This window comes from Brienomyrus brachyistius, chromosome 1 (assembly GCF_023856365.1).
Source record: "Brienomyrus brachyistius isolate T26 chromosome 1, BBRACH_0.4, whole genome shotgun sequence".
In the NCBI taxonomy this organism is placed as follows: Eukaryota; Metazoa; Chordata; class Actinopteri; order Osteoglossiformes; family Mormyridae; genus Brienomyrus; species Brienomyrus brachyistius.
Window position 1 is genome coordinate 18,754,877 of NC_064533.1, and position 20,523 is coordinate 18,775,399.

The 20,523-nt window shown below is 47.8% G+C and overlaps 1 long non-coding RNA gene across 1 annotated transcript; it reads right to left on the reverse strand.

Moving 5' to 3' along the window:
- Positions 1–2,589: 2,589 nt before the first annotated feature.
- LOC125748510 (uncharacterized) lies at positions 2,590–7,863 on the reverse strand. Its single transcript, XR_007399574.1, has 4 exons — positions 7,624–7,863; positions 3,293–3,449; positions 2,978–3,109; positions 2,590–2,869 (listed from the first exon to the last, which is right to left on the reverse strand). It is a non-coding gene; the product is annotated as an uncharacterized LOC125748510 (long non-coding RNA).
- Positions 7,864–20,523: the final 12,660 nt, after the last annotated feature.

The window sequence follows — 20,523 nt, forward strand, 5'->3', positions numbered from 1 at the left end:
GAACAGACCAGTAAATCAATTAAATACACCCAAGCAGACCGGAAAGTAAAAAAGTTATAGAAAAAGTTTATAGAAATGTGAGGTCATTTTCAAAGTTGTTGATATGTATTAGTGGGGCTGATTTTGAAGCATTTAAATGTTAGACTGTGAGCAATGTAGGTTTACTCTGAATTGCCTTTTTATACTGACTCTCGCTAGCTCTGTGAATTGCGCTGGCTGTATAAAACCCAGTTCACACACATGTCTCATGTTTCCTAGTCGACAGGAATATTTTTGTAAGGGCTGGGGGTCACTTGCGTTTAGATGAATATGATCGTAATGATAGACCCATGCTAGCTGAGCTTGCTGTAAATCTACGCACTACCCTCCACCCCACTGGCCTACGTCTGGATTTTGCAGATCGGCACAGCGCCCAGTAGCGCTTGAAGTAGCGGGCCTGAGGATGCTTCAGCGCCCCCTCTGGTTGCTGGTGGTAATGCAGTGCCAAAATGCTGTAAGGCATTGTGCCCATGCCTATAGTTCGCATCAATGAAAAACATAATGTTAATTATCTAACAATGGCTTTAGGGTAACAAGATTATTTCTCCAAAAAGAAAATCACCACCAAAAAACTACTTGGCAATTCTGCCTCCATGAACCCCAAGATTCATGTTGCTAATGCAGTGAGAGTTGTTGTAGCCAGTCTAATCTTGCCATACTCGTTACTTTTTTGTTAACTGTTGATAGCTACCAATGACACAAAGAAGTTCATTGTCTATCGGTCCTTCCACCTTTGAGCACTCTGAACTCAAAATGTCTTACCGCAGCTGTGCCAGCACCTACTGTAGCCATCTGAGTAATGCACAGACGTGAAAGGGGGCTTTGTCACCCACTGGCACACGTTAAGCTCTCATGTCTGTTAAGCATTACATTATTTTCAGCACACTCAAGCCACTGTGCCTCATTACACTGTTGCATGGGGTCATTCTGTATTTGATGTGGACTGCAATCACAAAGCTAAGAAAAATTACTCTTGATATTAAAACCTACAGAAAAACATCCACCGTACCTCCAAGAATGGGATGATAGTCTGAAAAAGCACATGCAGGTGAACTGGAGAGACAATGGCTGCTTTCTGAACCATGCTTTCTGAATATAAATTGCCCTTGTGCTGATTTTCAGCTTTTTTTTTCCCACTAACTAAAAGCCACACACTCAAAGAGACCTTCGCCCTGAGACTGGTGACTTTGATAGACTCATATTCTCTTTTTAGTCTCACTTTTTCATTTCCCCACAATCTCTGCCGCTCTTCCATCCCGAATTTTCACAATCGGATACAGGATGGTGGATGTTGGAAAAGCTGCTGAATAACTCATTGTACCCATCTCATACTGACATCTGTCTGGGATTCTGTAGCATGGATTCCTGCTAACTACAAAATTACTAAATCCCCCAAGCCTCCCCCAACAAAAAAATATCGATATCTGAGTAATCTGTGCTGTGTTTTGATGTGTTCATCAGACCGCACATAAATATGAGATTATGGTAACAGTGGCCACTGGGAAATGAAACTGATAAGGTTAAACTGCATAAATGCATTTTCTCTGGAAATCACGCTCTTTGGTTTCTGGCTGCTGCATGTTCTTTCTGCCACCACGCTCTTGTCTCTAAAACTGTTTCCCTTTTTATATTCAGCTTCTGATTTAACATCTGACCCATAAGAATTGATGAATGTGATTTGCATAGTTTTAGAATAGCATTAGCTTAGCATCAATTACCTAGAAAAGTCTTGTGCTTGAGTGTTTGTTGTCACAGACCAACGTTATCAGCATCTAAATGCATGAAATATGTCATGCTGACATACGTACTCCACTCTGCATACCCTTATGTAAGTCAGATTTTACATAAGTCAGATTTACCTTCCCACACCATTTATAATACCTTATAGCAAAAAACATATAAACTACAAATATACTCGTAATACCTACAAAATAACAAATTTTAAATAAATGAAAAGATGAAGTGCTAAAGTTATATACAAGCATATTTTAGCGCTTCCATAAACTGTATGTATCTCAAATATATTTTGTTATTCAGCTTTATGTAAGTCGAGAGCTGATGATGTCAGTCACCATGTAGAAGAGATGAGCTGTGACTTTATATGTCCATCCTAGTTGGGGGGGCTGTGACAGCCTTTGTGTTTATTTTGTGGCCAGCAACAGAAATCCTCCATGGAGCTCCACTGTAACCACATTAGCACTATCCATTTTTGGTACAATCTTGCTTGACCTTAGACCTTGACCTCCCTGTTCACCATACCACCTGGTGGTGCAGCACCTCTGTGCCCATGAAAACCATCACAGAGCAACTTTAATTAGGGCTTCTGCTTTTTTTAGGAAGTCCACTGGGCACTTAGGACCACACTGCATTAATTTACCCCCCCCCCCCCAACCCCAGAAAGATATATCACAATGGGAGAAAATAGCCTTGTTTGGGCCACGGTGGAAAAAAAAACACCTTAATCATTACCGTGAGAAGAACACAAAACATATTACCAATACCGTGAAAATGGCTTCTTGTTATAAATAACCTTTTTAATATATTCGAGCATATTCAATCATGTTTGTTTGAAATTTAAATTACTTCAGCTTAATGACATTCATTCAGAGGGCAAAATACAGAATGCAGTTTTTGAATATATTGAAATTTAAAATATGTAATGCATGGTGAGTGTTACGCGAACTGACAGCAAGGCGTGTGCCGCCCTGACAGGAGAACGTAGGGAACGTGCTAAACATGGAACACTGGAAACGAAAAAGGAAAAAATGTCTATATGTAATAAAGACATAATAATAGATAATTGTATTCCATTGATCCCAATCGGGAATTTCTGGAGAAACAAAAACAAAACAGAATTACTTATTTTGGCAAAAAAGAGTATTAAATTAAACTCTGTCACTCGACGATCTACAGTGTCTCCTGCACTGACAAATGATACCTTTTTTCTCTGAGATAAAATTCCCTTAATTCCATCAAGGGAATCACCAGAGAGTCTGATCAACTTCCTCCATGGTCAGAATTACCCAGGTCTGAGGGGACGGCCTCAATTCCAGGCCTTCAGCTCCCAGGTCTGCAAAGAGATTATCCGGAATAAGCCAGCCAGCAGGAAAGTCATTAATATAATCACCACCTTCTTTAACCTTTTTTTGGTATCAGCTGCCATGGATCAAACAGTCTAGGTCCGTGAAAAAAAAAAACAACACAAAACATTCTGAGCACCAGCTTGAAACCGAACACAAGCTGCTCAGCTCACCGGCGATTTGTCAGAGGTCACATATTCATAGTGAACGTCCTGTTCACTGTGTCATCTCCTTTACATGTGGTTGGGACAATGTAGGTGCTGGTAGTGGCTCAGTAAGCATTGTCATTCAGATGTGTGGCCATGACTTCCTACCGTTGCGGGTCTTTTTCTATAAGGAAGAGAAGGCAAAACAGGTGAAACACTGATTGTCACACACTTTCATTATCCCAGCTTTTCTGTTCCAGCATACATCAAGGAAAAAAAAAATGGTGGTCTGTTTTATTATATCTTCATCTTAGTTTCCAAAATAAAAAAATGAGTTTCACTGGCACAGATGTTACTATACTTCTGTAAGGTCACTGACAGTCGACAGAGTTGATGGAGCAATGCTTGATTATCTTTCATACATTTCTCTTCATTCTGTGAGAACTCATGTACCAGCATGTCAGCCACAGTGATGCCTTCCGTCCGCCCATTATTCCTGCTGGGCTGGATCGGGCAATTAAATCCTTTTAGAGCGGCGTGCAGCTCAGCCGCCCGAGGTCAGCAGGTCGGGAGGCAGCGTCACGGCCAGCTTGGCACTGGCTCACATCTAGGCAGCAATCACCAATTCGGGAAATTGGTCCTGGTCAGCGTTTGTCATAAAGAAGGCAGTGACCACAATGTATTCCATGTGACACCCAGAATGTCTGGACACATTTCAGATAGAGCGTTATAATCGAGCTCCATCGGTCAATGGCAAATAGCTTAGAAAGCCATTTTGGAGGGCTTAAGCCTGCCCTGTTACATCTCGAGTCTTTACGAGACCATTGCATGTAGTGACTCCAGTTCCTACGTAATTACACTCTCATTGTTTCCTGTCCGGATTTTTTCCTTATGTAAGAGATTGGCTTTTACATTATTTCTGCTTGCAGAGCCCTCAGCTCCCCCCAAAACGTCACCTTCTCCCCTCTGTCTTGCCTTCCTAGTCTATATGGACAAAAGTATTGAGACACCTGTAGTAATTACAGGAATTGGCCACATAATCTACAGTCATTGCAGGCATACAGGTGTATAATTAAGCACACAGCCGCATCAAGCAATGGCAGCAGAATGAGTGGTCATACAGAAGAGGATAGTCAGCCTGGCACTGTCATTGGACGCCATTGGACTCCTCTCCAACAAGTGGGTTCCCCACATTTCTCTCCTGATACAGCTGCCCTGGTCAACCGCAAGTAAAGTGATTGTGAAATGGAAACATCTGGGCGGATGTTCGGCTGCAAAGTGGCAGCCACACAGACAGGGACCCGATCACCCAACATCAATACCCAATACCCAACCTGAATGGCAACAAATCCCACCAGCAATGTTCCAACATCTAATGGAAAGCCTTCCAAGAAGAGTACAGGGTTAGCCAACTTCATATTAATACCCTTTGATTCAGAGTGACATGTTGGACAACCGGGGGGCGGCATGGTGGTGCAGTGGTTAGCACTGCTGCCTCACACCTCTGGGACCTGGGTTCGAGTCTCCGCCTGGGTCACATGTGTGTGGAGTTTGCATGTTCTCCCCATGTCGTCGTGGGGTTTCCTCCGGTTTCTCCCCACAGTCCAAAAACATGCTGAGGCTAATTGGAGTTGCTAAATTGCCCATAGTTATGCATGCATGAGTGAATGGTGTGTGAGTGTGCCCTACGATGGGCTGGCCCCCCATCCTGGGTTGTTCCCTGCCTCATGCCCATTGCTTCCGGGATAGGCTCCAGACCCCCCGCAACCCAGTAGGATAAGCAGTTTGGAAAATGGATGGATGGATGAGTACAAGTATAAGGTGAGTACACTTAACCAAGCTGAAAATGTTCAGGAACCTAGCAGACCTTTGTTGTACAGAGAAAATGAAAACAAAAATACAGTCAGGGCCATAAATATTTGGACAGAGACAAAGTTTTTCCAATTTTTAAGTTCTGTACATCACCACAATAAATTTTAAAAGAAACAAATCAGATGTAGTTGAAGTGCAGACTTTCAGCTTTAATTCAGTGGGTAGAACAAAACATTGCATAAAAATGTGGGGAACTAAAGTCATTTCTCTACACTATCCCCTCCTTTCAGTGGCTCATAAGTAATTAATATAACTGCAAATAAAATGTCCAATTCGAATACTATGTTGAAAACCCTTTGCAGGTAATGACTGCCTGAGGTCTTGAACTTATGGTCATGACCAGACGCTGGGTTTCCTCCTTTTTAATGCTCTGCCAGGCCTTAACTGCAGCAGCTTTCAGTTGCTGTTTGTTTGAGGGTCTTCCTGTCTGTAGTTTAATCTTTAGCAGGTGAAATACATGCTCAATGGGATTGAGATCAGGTGACTGACTTGGCCATTCGAGAATATTCCACTTCTTTGCTTTAATAAATTTAATAAAGCCCTGGGTTGCTTTTGCTGTGTATTTTGGGTCATTGTCCATCTGTATTATGAAATGCCACCCAGTCAATTTGGCTGCATTTGGGCAGACATGATGCCTTTGAACATCTCAGAATTAATTCGGCTGGTGGTGCAGTGGTTAGCACTGTTGCCTCACACCTCTGGGACCCGGGTTCAAGTCTCCACCTGGGTTACATGTGTGTGGAGTTTGCATGTTCTCCCCATGTCGTCGTGGGGTTTCCTGCAGGTACTCCGGTTTCCCCTCACAGTCCAAAAATATGCTGAGGCTAATTAGAGATGCTAAATTGCCCGTAGGTGTGCATGTGTGAGTGACTGGTGTGTGAGTGTGCCCTGCGATGGGCTGGCCTCCCATCCTGGGTTGTTCACTGCCTCGTGCCCATTGCTTCCGGGATAGGCTCCGGACCCTCCCACGACCCAGTAGGATGAGCGGTTTGGAAAATGGATGGATGTTTCCATCCTGTGTCACATCATCAAGAAACACTAAAGACCCAGTGCCACTGGCAACCATGCAGATGATGTGGTGTTCTTTGGATCATCTCCATCATCTCCATCTCCATCAAAAGTATGGAGTATCATCTCCATACTTTTTTCTTTCCATCATTCTGATACAGGTTGATCTTGGTTTCATCTGTCCAAAGAATGCTGTTCCAGAACTGTGGTGGCTTTTTTAGATGTTTTTTGCCAATCTAGCCTTTCTATTCTTAAGGCTTATGAGTGGCTTGCATCCTGCAGTGAACCCTCTGTATTTGCTTTCATGCAGTCTTCTCTTTATGGTGGACTTGGATATTGATACGCCCACCTCCTGGAGAGTGTTGTTCACTTGGTTGGTTGTTACAAAGGGGTTTCTCTTCACCATGGAAATGATTCTGCGATCATCCATCACTGTTGTCGTCCGTGGACGTCCAGGCCTTTTTACGTTGCTGAGTTCACCAATCCTTTCTGTCTTTCTCAGGATGTGCCAAACTGTGGATTTTGCCACTCCTAACGTTGTGGCAATTTCTCAAATAGTTTTTTTCTGTTTTCGCAGCCTCAGGATGGCCTGTTTCACCTATATACTGAGCTCCTTTGACCACATGTTGTATGTTCACAGTCTTCCAAATGCAAATAAAACACCTCAAATCAACTCCAGGCCTTTTATCTGCTTAATTGATAATGAAAGAACAAAGGAATTGCCAACACCTGTCCATGAAATAACTTTTAAGTAAATTGTCCAATTACTTTTGGCCCCTTTAAAAAGAGGGTGGCACATGTTAACGAGCTGAAACTCCTAAACCCTTCATCCAGTTTGCATGTGGATACCCTAAGATGAAATCTGAGAGTCTGCACTTTATGTCCATGCCCATTGTATAACTTCAATTGGAATATATTTCAGTAAACAAGTAAAATAGTAGAACTTGTGTCAGTGTCCAAATTTTTATGACTGTTCCTGACTGTATATCAACCTTTAAATCCTGTATTATGCTGTAATACCAGTTATAGTTATAATAATACAGGTATCCTCCACTTTACGAGCATTTGCTTTACACCACTTCGCTTTCACATTAGCACCTGTTTTTGCTAGCCAAAAAAAAAATCCAAAGAGGATTTTCGCTTTTATAAAAAAAGGAGAAAAGCAAAAAACGTCGTTTAGAGTTTAGCGCCTAATGACATCATAGCGATACGCATTGCTCATACATTTATAGTGATGCTGGTGTAAACAAATCTACTGTGCTGCCAGTCATGCAAAAGTATAGCACATACAATTGTGTACCGTACACAATGTTTCATAATAATAATAAACAACTATGTTTCTGGTTTATGTATTCACTACCCTGTATTTCTTTATCCTTATTTAGGCTATACCACATAGTCTATTGTCACATCTTCCTTGCCATGTTCACCGCCCAAGCGTGACCCAGTGAGCGATGCCTGTTACTCATTTGTCTTACCTCTCATTCTTAACCCTTGTGTTAGTCACTTCCAGCTGCCTCTCATTAGTTCCCTCGTTAGTCTCGTATACTCGTGCTTACAGTCCGGTGTTCCCCATGTCCACTCATTGGTGTTGATCCCCCTTTTCAGCCTGTACCCTTCATTGTTCCACGCCCCTTTTGTTGATCCCCTGTTTATTTTAAGTCTCTTTTCGAGTTCTCTGGAAGCCCTGAAGGGCAAAACACACCAGCAAATATGAAATCACACCAACAAATATGAAAACAGTACAGCAAATACAAAAACACACCAAAAAATACAAAACAAAGCAGCAAAGAAATGCACAATAGCAAGTATGAAAATGTCTTTTTTGAAATCAAAAAATAAAAGTTATCTCAGGAAAACAAAAGTCGTAATTAAATATGCAAACAGCATTTGTCAAGAGGGAAATGGAAAAATGTGCTAAATATAAGGCAGGAATTCTATCACGGAAACTAGAACAGAAAGGCACGGATCCAGAGATGCAAGCCCAAGAACGCTTTATTTGCGCTAACCAAGCTAAGGCACCAGAAGGGACAGGCGATAGGCAAGGTCGAGGGACAGGCAGGCAAGTTGTTATCCAGGGAAGCTATCCGACACGGAGGCACGGGACAGGAGCACACAGGGGAACGGGAACGGGACATGCCGGGCTCGGCGGGGAAGACGGGTCAGGTGTGGGATCGGGTCTGGAACGGGAAGGAAAAACAGGTAAGGAGAAAACACGGGGCAAACGGATCAGGTCAGGAATCGGGGGAAGACGATAGACTAGAAAGTGCTCGGCAAGGCGTGAAATCATCAGCGCAATACTTCGCGTTTGGCTGTTGTGACTTGGCCCTCTTTATCCAGCCTCTCATTAAGCGTAACATTCGACAGCTTGTGGTGCCCGCCTGTGTGGGAGTGACAGTACCCCCCCCCCCCCCCCGACAGCTGCCTCCTGGAGGCCGAGGACGCTTGCGGGGCCTCCCCTGCGGGTGCGGGGTGGGCCGGGTAAGGTGGGCACGGTGAAAGGTTGCTTTGAGCTCGGGGTTGGTCACCGCGCTGGCCGGTATCCAGCTACGCTCCTCCACGTTCGCTCCCTCCCAGTCGACCAGATATTGAAGTTGACCGCGTCGTCGGCGGGAGTCAAGGAGAGAGCGGACCTGATGAGCGGGGTTCTCCTCCTGTATGTCCACGGGGGGGTCCTCAACCGGAGGGATGTCGGGCCGCAGTGGACTGAGCTTCACAGGCTTGAGTAGAGACACATGAAACGTGGGGCAGATACGGTACAGCTTGGGCAGTTGAAGGCGGTAGGCCACGGGTCCCACCTGCCGCAGGATGCGGAAGGGCCCGATGAACCGCGCGGTCAGTTTCTTACACCCAGGTATGCGTAGGTTTCGTGTTGACAGCCACACTAATTGACCCACCCGATAAGTGGGTCCCGCTCAGCGTCGCCGGTCAGCCTGGATCTTCCCTCTCTGGGCTTGGCTCTTCAGCGCTCGCTGAATCCACTGCCAAGCTTGCTGACTTTCTTGGTACCAGCTCTCCACCCTTGGCGCTGGTCCTTCCGGGGAGTCCCATGGGAAGAGCCTGGGCTGATAACCTAAGACACACTGGAACGGAGAGAGGTGCGTGATGGGACTCACCCGGGTGTTGAGGGCGTATTCCAGCCACACCAGGTGTACCGTCCACTTGGAGGGATCGGACCGGCACAACAGTCGTAGGGTCTTGGCCACCTCCTGGTTCGTTCGCTCGGCTAGACCGTTCGACTGTGGGTGGTATGCAGATGAAAGGCTGAGGGTAATGTTGAGCTTACGGCACATTTCCTTATAGACTCGGGAGTTAAACTGGGGTCCCCGGTCGCTGACGATGTCCTCTGGTATCCCGTAGTATCGAAAGAGACCCTCTATGAGGATCTCGGCTACTTCTGAAGCTGAGGGTAGTTTAGGGAGGGCGACCAGCCGACACATCTTTGAGAATCTGCCCACTATTGTGAGTATGGTTGTCTTTCCTGCTGAGCGGGGAAGATCCGTCATAAAATCCATGGCCAAGTGAGACCATGGACGAGCGGGGACCGGTAGGGGGAGCAAAAGACCAGCGGGAGCCTGAGGCGGAGTCTTAGCCCGGGCGCACTCTGGGCAGGACTCCACATACTCCTTTACCTGCTTTCTCCAGCCTGGCCACCAGTACCTGCGAGACACCAGGCGTAGGGTGGTTGCAGCTCCCGGGTGTCCTGTTCCTCGTTGGGCGTGGACCCAGTGTAGCAGTGCCCCGCGATGCCTCCTGGCGGCGAATTGGACCCCTGTCGGACAGCCTGGTGGGGGAACCCTCACCTCGTTCTCGCGACGGATGTCCTCTTCCAAGTCCCAGGTAATCGTCGATGCGAAGCAGGTAGGGCTGAGTATGGGGTCAATTTCGTTCCACACAGGTGGGGGGATCGAACTGCCGGGAGTGTGCATCAGCTTTCACGTTTCGGCTCCCTGGGAGGTAACGGACCTGAAACTCGAACCGGGAGAACCACTGCACCCAGCGAACCTGATGTGCAGAGAGGCGCTTAGCCGATTGAAGGTACTCTAGGTTGCGGTGGTTAGTGAATACCACGAAAGGATGGCGGGCTCCCTCTAACCAATGCCTCCATTTCTCCAGAGCCAGGCGAATGGCGAGTAGTTCCCTCTCACCTACCGGGTAATTGTGCTTGCCTGCGGTCAGCTTCTTGGAGTAGTAGGCGCAGGGGTGACGTCTCCCGGTTTGGGGATCCTTTTGAAGCAGGATCGCACCCACCCCGGCCTCGGAGGCATCCACCTCCACCTCAAAGGGGAGGTCGGGTTGCGGCTGGGTGAGGACAGGGGCCGAGCAGAATGCCTTCTTTAACCTCATGAAGGCGGCCTCTGCTTCCGGGGACCAGGCCCATCGCGAGGCTGCGCCCCAGGTTAAGGAGGTGAGAGGTGCCGCCACCTGGCTAAAGTTGCGTATGAACCGTCTATAGAAATTGGCAAACCCCAGGAAATGCTGCAGTTCCTTGAGGTTGCGGGGTCGGAGCCAGTCGCGGATAGCCGGCACCTTCTTCTCCTCCATGGCTACGGTTCTCTGACCGATGATGTAGCCAAGGAATTGGACCTGGGCTTGATGGAATTCACACTTCTCGAGTTTGGCGTAGAGGCGGTGCTCTCGTAACCGTTGCAGGACCTGGCGGACATGCTGGCGATGAGACCGTTCATCTGGTGAGTAGACCAGAATGTCATCTATGTATACTTCCACACAGCGGTTGATGAGATCCCTGAACACATGGTTCATGAACACCTGGAATATGGAAGGGCTGTTAGCCAGACCATAAGGCATCACGCAATATTACGCGTGACAATTCTCTCTTGTTCTGAAAAATTATTTCAACATTAACTTTTAAAAAGTGAGAGTGGCAGTAAAACTGTATTTCACACTGTCACGGTCAAACAGTGTCATGGCATAAAAGATAAAGCCGTGATTCACAGCATGCGTGCTGAATGGAGGGGGATCCGTCGTGATCATAGATCAGTTACGGTCTGCTTATCAAAATTGTAGACGTAAAGTTTATTGTAGGTGCTTGACAGTTGTTTTGTGACATGACATGCTTGAAGGAATACAAAAAGGGTTCCCTTAGAGCAAAAGGCAGTGCCACAAATTTTTCCAGCTTGCCAGCTAAATGCCAAATGTACAATCACGTGAAATACAGTGAGTAAGTTTATCGACAATCACCGAGCTATTGTTTTCGGCCAAAATAATGTCGAATCCTGCTGAACTTGATAGCATTATGGATTGTTTAGCATCTACGCTTAGTTCCACCCTAGAAAATTTCTCCGTTAAAAATAAAAAAGACCAGAGTAAATAAAATTGCTCCTTGGTATAATGACCACTTGCGCACTTTAAAACAGGAGATACGGAAATTAGAACGTAAGTGGCGTCTGTCACGCGACGCGTGCGCGGGTAAGGCTCACGGAAAGGCAGGCAGGCAAGGAAGCAGGCAAGACCGGCAAGGTATGGGGAAACAGGGTTTTTAATACTACGAGGAGCCGGGAACATTGGACGCAGACTAACATCAGGTAACATCAATGACAGACAACGGGTTAGTACAAATCAGGAACTTAAATACATGGAACAAGGCAGCAGGAAACAAGACACGACTGGGCACGATCAGGAAATCACAGGTGGGTAATTAGGGGGCGTGGCACACACGAGGAGCGGACGGAGCGGGCGTCACAGAACCCCCCCCCAAAGGCGCGCTACACCGGGCGCGCCCGGGAGGAGGCGACGGACGGGACGAGACCGGGAAACCAGAACCTGAAAGACAAAAGCAAAACCAAATCAACGGGGAACAGGGAACAAGACAGACAGGCAAAACTGACAAAGAGGCAGGAGCCAGGACAGGACACGACACAGGACAGGCCGACAGACAGACCAGAAACGGGGACACAGAGGGAACAGACGGGACAAAAGGAGCGGGAGTGACGGGAGGGAACGACGGGAAACCAGGAACGGAGTGGGGCAGAACAAAGGGACCAGGAACAGAGGACGGCGGGACAAAGACAGGAGGGACAAAGGCAGGGGCACAGGGCGAGAAGGAGGGGGTACCAAGGGGAGCCCGAGGGAGCCTAAGCGGGCGACGGGAGGCAGCCGGAGGGGCCGCAGGCGGCTGGGAGGCCGGAGCCGGAGGCGACCCCGGAGGGGCAGAGGAGACAGGGCGAGGGACCCGCGGAGGGGCCAGGGAGGGAGCAGGAGGGAAGGGGACGAGGGAGCTGGAAGGGGCCAGGGCGAAGGTAAGGCGAGGGGGGGAGCCGCCGCAGGCGGCGACGTCCTCCGATGAGCCGCAGGTGGGGGCCCCGCAGGCGACCGAGGAGCCGCCGTCGGAGAGCCCCCAGGCGACCGACCAGGCACCGGAGGGGGGAGCGAGGCAGGGCGACGAGGCACCGGAGAGGGACCCGCAGGCGACAGCCGACCCGGAGGGCCAGGACCCGCGGGCGCCAACCGAGCCCCAGCGCAGGCGAGGCAAGGCGAGCCAGGGGGCAGGGCGGGTGGGACCCCAGGGCGGGTGGGACCCCAGCCCTGCATTTGTGTCCCCGCCCCTTACGGGACACGGACATCACGCCCCTCGGTCGGGGCCGAGGACGCCTAGGCAAGGGCAGAGGAGTCACAGGAGCGGGGCCAGGGACAGGAGCGAGGCCAGGGACAGGAGCGGGGCCAGGGACAGGAGCGGGGCCAGGCACAGGGATTGCCTGCTCGGCCTGAGCAGGGGCTGCAGGCACAGGGGTTGCCTGCTCGGCCTGAGCAGGGACTGCAGGCACAGGGGTTGCCTGCTCGGCCTGAGCAGGGACTGCAGGCGGCGTCTGCGCAGGCAGAGGCGGCGGCGGGACTGGCAAGTCCTGCGCGGGCAAGACGAGCGTGGCCCCTTTAAATCGTCGGGGTACTCGCGGGATGACATCTCGCACCGTGCTGGCCCCCTTATTGGCCAGCCGTTCGGGCCGGAAGAAATACCGCTCTAGAGGCGGTGGTAGGTCCGTAGCGGCGGGCTGCTCTCTCCGGATGGGGAAAGCCGGCTGCGCAAGCAGCGGTGCAGCGCCGGTGAAGGGAAGATTGACCGGGGAGTCCTCCAGTTCCCTGGTCGCAAGGGCAGCGGGGACGAGCGCGCACGCTCCCAGGCTTATAGCCGGGGCGACCGCTGGCGACTTCGTCCTTTTCTTTTTCCGCCGGGTTTTGGTGGTGGCAGGAGGCTGCGCCGTCTCAGTTGTCACGGACAACGGGGACACAGCTTCCGTGCCGTTCGGTACAGCTAGCCCCAGTCCCATGAGTCGTCGGGCTAGCTGCTGGAGGCAAGCACGCACCTCCTCCAGGAGGTGCTCGCTCTGCTGTGGAGGCCTCTCCATCAGGAGATCAGCGCTTCGATTGGCGAACTCCAAAGCCAGAGGATCCTCCTGGACCTCTGGCTGGTTCAACCAATAGTAGGTTTCTTGCAGCAGACCGAGATGCTGCTCCTCGGTCTGCTGCCGCGCCTCCTTGGTTTGGTCTGTCATTCTGTCACGCGACGCGAGCGCGGGTAAGGCTCACGGAAAGGCAGGCAAGGAAGCAGGCAAGACCGGCAAGGTACGGGGAAACAGGGTTTTTAATACTACGAGGAGCCGGGAACATTGGACGCAGACTAACATCAGGTAACATCAATGACAGACAACGGGTTAGTACAAATCAGGAACTTAAATACATGGAACAAGGCAGCAGGAAACAAGACACGACTGGGCACGATCAGGAAATCACAGGTGGGTAATTAGGGGGCGTGGCACACACGAGGAGCGGACGGAGCGGGCGTCACAGCGTCAAACTAAACTAGTGGTGTTCGAACTAGCATGGAAAGAGGCTATGGGTAGCTATAAAAAGGCTCTTAGTGCCGCTAAATCAGAGTATCCATCACAACTAATTGAAATAAACAAAAATAATCCTAGATTCCTATTTAATATGGTGTCCAAGCTGAATAATAACCAGACTAACCAGACCCTGTTCCAACAAAATTATTCAAGAGATGATCCCAGCATTGATTGAACCGCTACTACCAATAGTTAACTCCTCAATCAGCATCGGCCATCTACCAAAATCTCTTAAACTAGCAATAATTAAACCTCTATTGAAGAAGCCAAACTTGGATCCCTTGGAAATGATAAACTATAGACCAATCTATAATCTACCATTTATCTCTAAAATAATAGAGAGAGTTGTAGCTAGTCAACGAACATCATTTCTGCAGGAGAATCAGATTTATGAGAGATTTCAGTCTGGGTTTAGAGCTCATCATAGCACAAAGACTGCTCTACTGAAGGTAGTAAATGATCTTCTCCTATATGCTGACCAAGGCTGTGCCTTGTTTCTAGTGCTGTTTGACCTTATTGCTGCTTTTGATACTATAGACCACGCCATTCTCCTACACAGGCTTGAACATACTGTAGGCATAACAGGAGTGGCACTCTCTTGGTTTAAATCTTACCTCTCAGACCGCTATCAGTATGTGAATTTAAATAGTGATTCCTCAGAACATGTCATGGTCAGATACGGAGTACCACAAGGTTCAGTTTTAGCTCCCCTACTATTTTCACTATACATGTTACCTTTAGGCCTAGTTATTCGTAAGCATTGAGTTAGCTTTCATTGCTTTGCAGATGATACACAATTATATATATCGGCCAAACCATAAGATAGACAGCAACTTCAGAGAATGGAAGAATGTTTAATTCACAATGTTTAATTTCATCAAAAAGTAGATGTCAGACAACTTCCTCCAGTTAAACCTAGACAAGACTGAGGTTCTTCTTAATGACACTAAAGCCACCAGAAGTAAACTATCGGACATCATAGTCAATCTGGATGGACTATCTATTACACCAAGTACTGTTGTTAAAAACCTTGGTGTTATTCTTGATTCTGATCTTTTGTTTGATGTACATGCTTCTGACATTAGCCGTACCGCCTACTTTCACCTGCGTAATATTGCCAAGTTAAGACAGACACTTTCCTTTCAAGATACAGAGAAATTGGTTCATGCGTTTATTACTTCCAGGCTTGATTACTGTAATGTCTTATTCTCCGGCTGTCCAAAGAGGTCATTAAATAAACTCCAGCTAGTCCAGAATGCAGCAGCCAGAATCCTCACCAAAATTAAAAAATATGATCATATTACCCCAATTTTATCCTCACTGCACTGGCTGCCAGTTAGATCTCTTGTTGACTACAAAACACTGCTGTTAACCTATAAAGCTGTAAATGGTCTTGCACCGCAGTATGTGAGTGACCTCATTTGCAACTACATTCTGAATCATACACTTAGATCACAAGATGCAGGTCTTCTATCCATACCCAGAATAAAGAGCATTACTTTTGGGGGAAGAGCATTTGCTCATGAAGCACCACAGTTATAGAATAAACCTCCTATTAGTGTTCGGAACTCAGACACAATCTCTGCTTTTAAGTGAAGGCTTAAGACGTACCTCTTTAGCCAGCCTTTTGCATAGTAAAATCCCCTTTTCTAAGGTGAATGGGAAATCTAGAAGTTCATAGTCATTTGAGATTAAAGGTGAAAGGGGGGATTGGTGCTGTCGTCCTGCCACTCTCGCCGATCACTTAAGCTGTTGATGGTAGGTTGGCTTGATGCCAAAACCCCTAGAAACCCTAATTTCTGTGCTTCTTTCCAGGTCTCTCTTTTAGCCAGGCTGCCATAGTTACTTTAGTACTGCCGGAAGTTAGGTTAGATGTAGGGCAATAACGCTTCTCTATCTTCTCTTTTCCGAGCTGATCCCAAGCCAACACTACACCGTGTGAACCCTCACCTGGACTCCTGGAGATAACTAAATGAAACCAGCTGGGACTTTAAAACTATGTGAATTCAAATTAATGTCAATATAAATACAGTTTCATGCTCCCCGATCACCCAGAGAAGGATGGGGTACCCTTCCGAGTCTAGGTTCCTCTCAAGGTTTCTTCCTGCTAGAGGGAGTTTTTCCTTGCCACTATAACCTCAGGCTTGCTTGGTGTGGTTCTGGCCGGTTAAATATAAAGTGCTTTGTGACAATGACTGGTGCTGAAAGCGCTATATAAATAAAATTGAATTGAATTGAATTAATGTTTGCTAGCTAGACCAAGGTTGACATTTCAAGCCGGCGACCTTGTTTTAATCTTAAATCCTAAGCACTTATATAAGGGCTAAGAGTGTCTGTCAAAATCCGTAAATGTAAATCAGCAGTAAAAGTTACCAGTTATTAAAATGATCTCCGATAACGTTATACTGTTACATGATGAAAACAAAATAGTTTTGTTATGTTATTCACATCTGTGCCATTTTCACCACTTTTAAACTTTGTTTTGTTACGATAGACCTTATAACTAATGATAAGAAGGTGTAAAATTTGCATTGAAACTATCTGCATGGTGCAAACAATTCTTCTTCAGCAGTTCATAAATTCGAACATAGCGGTTATGATCGAATTTACTTTTAGTTGGTGAAACCCACTGCAGAAGTAAATCTTCGTGTCCATGCCAAAAAAGTGATCAGTTCTGTCAGGAGGAAATATTCAATTTTGCATGGTACTTTACTTTTGGAAATGTTAAATCTAAAAGAGGGAGACAGAGAGGCTCAAGTCAACAAAATAGCAAGAATTTGCCACGCCTTAAATGTCAGTCTGTTGTTCCATTTCAGTGAGAATTTTCTGGGACTTGAAAAATAAAGCAGCAAGTACTGGCAAACTGAATAATGATCACTTCATTCGTGGTTCCAGTTGGAGGTTTGTTCCATATCGTGCTTTTCAATACGGGTCAATGAGAAATCTCTTAAATCACAATCACATTATTTACATGCATCATAGTACTCAATGAAAGTGAAATTCTTGTGCCACAGTTACAGGAGAAGGAACAGGTGAATGGGGGACAACAAGATAACAGTATAAACTGTGCAATAAGAGATGGAACAATACAATATAGTGAGTCGAACAATAATTGTATTCAGTATGTATAGGATTGTGCCAGTTAGGCAAAGTACAAAGACCATTGATAAAAGTGCAAACCAATATGCAAACCGTACCCCCAAATGTGTGAACTTCTTCATCTTTCTTGGCAAAGAAACAAGTTCTCCCGGGAGTAACAAACGTTCCCTGGTAGTGGTTGCCTAAGTGGGTAATTATATGAACATAACAGCAAACTAAATGTCTTTGAAACAAATAAATCGATCTGCAAGTCACCAATAAAACATATTCATTTATGTGCGATCAAACCAGATATGCTGTAACAACAACGTAAACAGGCACAGCATCGTAATGTGAAAGAGTTAGCATTGCCATTACATGATAAAATTAAGATACTAATATATAATAATAAATGACGAGTAACTAAGTGATTTGTACACAACCAAAGTGAAATTCTTTCTCTTTCAATGTGTATAGTCACATCTAATAACGTTCGTTTTCTTCTTGTATCTTTTGCTTGCATCTGGTACCTAAAGGTGTACTTTGGATTAACTATAGTTATGACTGTCTACAAATTGACAGGTTCCCTGTCCAATCAGTAACAAGCACGTCATAATCAGTAGGTAGATATCCTTTCCAATTGCAGTACCTCTAATGTTGTAGTGTTTTTGTATTTGCAGTTGTGTTTTTATATTTGCTGTTGTGTTTTTGTATTTCTTGGTCTGTTTTCGTATTTGCTGGCAAGTTTTATTTTTTTTTGCCCTCCAGGGCTTCAACAGAGCTCAGTAAACCCCCTTTTGTTTTGCTGCCATGCCTGCCCTCAAGTCCTTCATCACACAAGTTCCGACAGAATGACTGGACTCAGTAAGAAATCACACAGCTTTACCATGAGCCTGGGCTTCCTGGCTTCCCTACACCCCGTGGACTGGATTCCCGGATCCAAAACTCGCAAGGTCCCCAGATCTGCAGGATACCCCAGAGCCATGTCACCTGCAAGCTGAGGACTACTTTGCCCTTCTTGACTAACAGCAGATATGGTGTGCAAACCCATGGTGTAGAAAATGTCCCAGGCTAGCACTCTCCTTCTGCAGGCAGGTGTGATTCAAGCAGAGCTCACCCCAGATGTGGACCCTCAGGAGGCAAACGGGGTCCAGCGTTGAATAGGGGAAATGGAGTGGCTCATCTTGCAACTCGCCACGGAGTTGTCCACTGGCTTCCCGTAGCTCACCACAGATTCGCCTGTTGGCTCCCAGCAACTTGCCGCAGATCAGTCCTCCAGCTTCTCGTGGCTTGTCACAGTTCCACCTGTCGGTTCCAGTCACAAGAGGAACAGGCAGAGGAAGCTACAGTAGAGGTGCCCATGGCTGATATCCTGATATCTGGTGCCTCAAGGGTCCTAGCCAGGGGAGGTTGCCGCCACACCTCCAGTACCCGACCCAGTTGAGGCCCCCACTGCACCTCCAGAGCCTGACCCAGGAGGGGCCACAGCTCCACCCAGCCTTCCAAACTCCAGCCCAGAAGGGGTCACACCTGCTTTTCCCAAGCCTTCAGAGCCTGACCTGAGAGATGTTACCGCTCTTCCCGAGACTCCAGGACCCGGCCCAGTAGGGGCTGTCTTCATCTCTGTCACACCCCTAGAGGCTATGTGCCAGACTCTCGGCCCAGAGAAGGCCACTCCACCTGTTCTCCAGGCTCCTCATCCTAGAGGCCATTCCGCCTGCCTCAGACATTCAGCCCAGTCCTACGCTCCCAGCCCAAAAAGAGCCCCATGGCAGTAGTGTTGCCTTATTCGCCTCCAGATGTCCTGGCTTTGCCTCGCTCACCTCCAGGTGTCCTTGCTTTGCCTCACTTGCCTCCAGGTGTCTCAGCCTTACTCTATCTCTTGATGCCCCACCGGCTCCAGTCCAGTCTCCTGATGTCCCTCCGAATCCCGCCCCGTTTCCTGATGTGCCGCTGGCTCCAGCCCAGTCTCCTGGTGTCCCACCAGTGCTTACCTCATCTCCTATCATCACCCTGGTGCTTGCCAAGTGGCCTCCTAGGTTCCTGCTGGTCTCTTCATCCCTTGCCGGTCACCACCAGTCTGGCGCCTGACTCCCCAGTCACCACCAGCCTGATGCAGTCTCCTCAGCTGCCACCAGCCTGGAGTGGAGGGATCTGGAGGATACCATTTTGGAATACTTAAATGGGACCCTCTGGGCTTTACCCCAAGCCTTGCTCAATGGGCTCCTGCCTCCGCCTAAGGCTTGGACCATTCTGATCCCAGGTCCCAGGACACTGGTTTTGGCAAGTGCCCAAGGGAAGAGCTGGCTGAGGCTCCATCTCCCAGAGGGGTAGTCGGGGATACACCATCTGTGGCGGCTGTCCAGATTTCCGTTCACCCAACATTGCCTGCCAGGGTGACCCTTCTGCTGAGACCCAGAGCGGAAAACTCATGGCACCCACTGACCCTGCTGACCTTTCAGCACCATCTGGCCCTGCTGGCCATCCGAGGCCCTTCAGTGTTACGTTTCAGATGGGTCCCACCTCGCTGGAAAATGGGCTCAGGAGAACCCACATCCAGCTCTCCAGGGTCCAGAAGACTTCCCAGATGTTCCCCCTTTCCTGTTCGTCACACTTCAGTCCCTGTCTCATTGGCCTGCCCTCTCTTTATTTTACCCTGTTTCTACCCTTGTCTCTGTGGTTTCTCCTCCTGTCTGCTCTATCCTGGTGTGTGTCTTGCTGGATGTCCTCTTTGCTGTCCATAGTCTTGCCAAGATTTATTCTGTTACTCTAGTCGTGTCCATTGTTTTGTCTTGTGTCCTGGGTTATTGTCTGTCTGGTGTTCCCTGATGTAGTGTGTTCCATCTTGTCCTGTCCTATCCAGGGGCTCTGTCTCTGCGGTCTTTTATGGTATTTATCCCATGACACTTCTCCTGGGTGGAGTGGTGGCTCTGAGGCTAGGGATGTATGTTGACAATCGGAAGGTTGCCAGTTTGAGTCCTGTGAATGCCAGGAGTGTTTCTATTCCTTTGGGTCCTTCAGCAAGTCCCTTCATCCTGGCTATGGTTGATGAATCTACATCCAGCCCTGCAAGTAGGTCCTCCAACTACCAGGGAAAGTTTGGGGGTTAGTGGCAGGAACTGGAGAAAACTTCACACTGTTCCATTCCATTTGAACTAGGGTGATGTTGGGGTATCATCCACTGCACAGCTCCACTCGGGTTCTCATCCCTAAGGTGGTTTGTCGTATGGTGTATGTGGCAATACACTGTATCAACGTGTGGTCCTTACTTCCTCTATCCCACGAGTCGTGTTTTTCCAGCCGTTCCCTGTCTATTCTGGTGTCTTATCAGTCCCCAGCCTCGTGGGTTCGGCCTGTCATTCGGTCCTTTCCCTTGTTCGTCCTCTTGCCTGGAGGGCATGCTTCGGGGGCAATGCTGTCATATCCTGCCCGCCATGTCCACCT